This window comes from Octopus bimaculoides, chromosome 4, assembly GCF_001194135.2.
Source record: "Octopus bimaculoides isolate UCB-OBI-ISO-001 chromosome 4, ASM119413v2, whole genome shotgun sequence".
NCBI lineage: Eukaryota > Metazoa > Mollusca > Cephalopoda > Octopoda > Octopodidae > Octopus > Octopus bimaculoides.
In genome coordinates, this window is record NC_068984.1 from 78,297,391 (window position 1) to 78,300,548 (window position 3,158).

Sequence of the window (3,158 nt, forward strand, 5' to 3'; positions counted from 1 at the left end):
CTGAAAACTTACAGTGAAAAGACTAGCAATTGAACTAAAAGTGAAAACAATAGAGAGTAAGTGGGACATAGAGAGAGAGAGGGGGAGAGAGCGAGAGCTAGCTAATTAGACATATAAGATAAATAGATTAGATAGATAGGTAGATAGATAGATAGATAGATAGATAGATAGATAGATAGATAGATAGATAGATAGATAGATATGGATAGAGAGAAATATAGAGAAATATAGAGAGATAGAGACGGATAGACAGAGATACGGTTAGAGAGATGTAGACGTCACTAACGCTACAAAGCCGGAAGTAAATATTTTAAAAAACTTCTAAAGACGTGAATCTAAGATAAAAACAATATCTTTTCTTTTTATAAACAATGAATGTAAGGGAGAAAATCAATTTCTAAAAGTTACTTCGCAAAGAGTTACCTCCCTTTTCTACGTAATCCAGGAACGGGCCGTTTCTATCCCCAGGGAGCCCGTTACTCATTATGTGAAAAATTTTTAAAGTCTAAAACCATCCTTGGAACATAAGTAATGTATGTTCCCAATTTGGAGAAAATCAGTTGAAAAATACGGCCGTTATAATCTTTTACACACACAGAGAGACAGAACGGGATTTACAGTTTATATGTGTATGTGTGTGTGTATACATACATACTTCAGCAATGTAACTACGCATGTGCTGTTGGGGATTTCTTCTCTATCTTTCGACCATTCCCCTTCTCCTTTCCGACAAAGAGCTATGCTCGAAACGTCAAACTCTCTGCTTTCACCGGGCGTCAAGCTAATACATTTCTTATGCACCTCCTCATGGTTTTCTTCGTGTTTCTTATTTGAATTGTTTGTTTGTTTATATATATATATATATATACACATATACACAAGCATATATGGGAAAGGACGTCACTAACTGTAAATAACATGAAATACGAAAACAAATGAGTTCAATGCGCAAACAAGGACATAAACAAATGGAAAACAGAACATATATATATAATTAATATAAATAGCTATGCGCAATATATTGTCATATTTGGGGATGATCGTTTTTTTTTTGTTTTCTTTTTTGTGTGTGTGTGTGTGTGTGCGCGCGCGCGCTTCTTACAGCATTAAGAGTTTTCTTCCAATATAGGTATTTCGGTTGCCTCAGTCAGTCATTTTTTTTTGCCGTTGATCGGGTCGGTCACGCTTCTTTGTGCTCTTTCAGCTTTTTCCTACACGGTTTGTTTACTTCTTCCTTCGTTGTTCTGACGTCCTATCTGCCATTATCGTGTCCCTAGTCTCTAGTCCTATAGGACAGTGTCATTTTCCTTTGCGTTACACATATTCGTTCGTCTAGTAGCCGAACGGCTTTTTTTTTTTTTGTCTACATATAACTATTATAACTATTTATTTTAGTTTGTCATGCTTGTTTTCGTCATTGTCCCAATGGCTTTTGGCTACTGGTGCCACCATGAGGAAACGGTATCAGCGATAACGGAGCGAAACCGTTATGAACTCTTGGACGTTGATTGATGAGGAATTAGCAACGAATTTTCCGTTTGTTATGGTTTTGTCAAATTTTCGATTTTCTATTTATTATGTTTTTATTAAATCCTTCAAATATATATATTATATATGTGTGTGTGTGTGTGTGTGTGTGTGTGTGTGTGTGTGTGTGTGTGTGTGTGTGTGTGTGCGTGTCTGTAGGAAGAAAGAAGGGTATAGCTTTGGTTGAAGGGTGATTTCCAAGCAGAATATTACAAAGGGTATAAGAATTACGCATACATACGTACATACATACTTCTGACGCGACTCTATCTATCTTTGTATTTTTGTCCCCCTCTCGTTCTTCCTTCTGTTGTTCTTCGCCTCTCTCCTTCACTACTATATCTCTCACTTCCTCCCTGTCTCTCGTTGCTCACCTATATTCTACTTCCTCCCCTTTTTTTCTCCCTCCACCACTCTTTCTCCTTACCCCCTCGCTGGTCACGTGTCCGGCTACTTCTTCCTTTCCTATCTTGGCCATTTCCAAGCTCGCACGAAATTTCTTCCCTCTTCCTTCAAGTTCGTCACATCACAGCATTCAGTATACACATATTTTTTTCACGTCTGGCCGTGTAGCCTTTCTTGTTTATTTTCACTGTTTCGTTTTCTGTCCGCCACTACATTCCTCCGCGGTACAAATTTAATGTGTCTCCGTGGGAAGGGCCATTCTAACAATGCGTTCTGCCCTAACTCTTCGAAACGCTTAGTTTTAGAATGGTGGCAGCTGATGAAGGAAATGTTCTCTATGTGGCCTGTGTGTTTTCTGTGCTCTGTTTATCATTTTGTCCACGTTTTTTGGCAACGTCCTGTACCCAGATATGCATCTATATATACATGTAGATGTAGGTATTATTTGTATTAGTACATACATATACATACATACATACATACATACAAGCATCAGACAGACAAACAGACAGACAGCAAACAGACAGACAGACAGACAGATAGACAGACAGACAGATAGACAGACAGACAGCAGACAGACAAACAGACAGACAGACAGACAAATAGACATACAGACAGACAGACAGACAGACAGACAAACAGACAGACAGCAGACAGACAAACAGACAGACAGACAGGCAGACAGACAGACAGACAGACAGACAGACAGACAGACAAACAGACAGATAGACAGACAGACAAATGGGGAAAAGTGAAAATTAATGACTAAAATGTAATTGACTGAGTTAAAGAGGAACGAAGGTAGAGAATAGGGTCCGGTGACGAAGGACGATCAGGGGGTGAAGGAAGAAGATATGTACAAAAGGAAAGAAACCATTAAATGTTTGAACTTTTCTTCTTCGTCGCCGCTTTCAAACATATTTCCAGTGTTTGAACTGTTTGTATTTCTCTTTGCCGGGCAGAACATCATCAGTTCTATGTGTTTTACGAAAGGTACAGATAGATCGGCTGCCTAAGTGAAGAAGAATAAAGAAAGCAAATGGATAGATAAACATGAGAGAGGGGGGGTAGGAGAGAAGGAAGAATGAGTAACGAATGAGATGGGAGAGAAAGAGAGTGAGAGAATGGGAATGTGTGTGTGTGTGTGTGTGTGTGTGTGTGTGTGTGTGTGTGTGTGTACGCGCGCGTTGATAGATAGATAGATAGATAGATAGATAGATAGATAG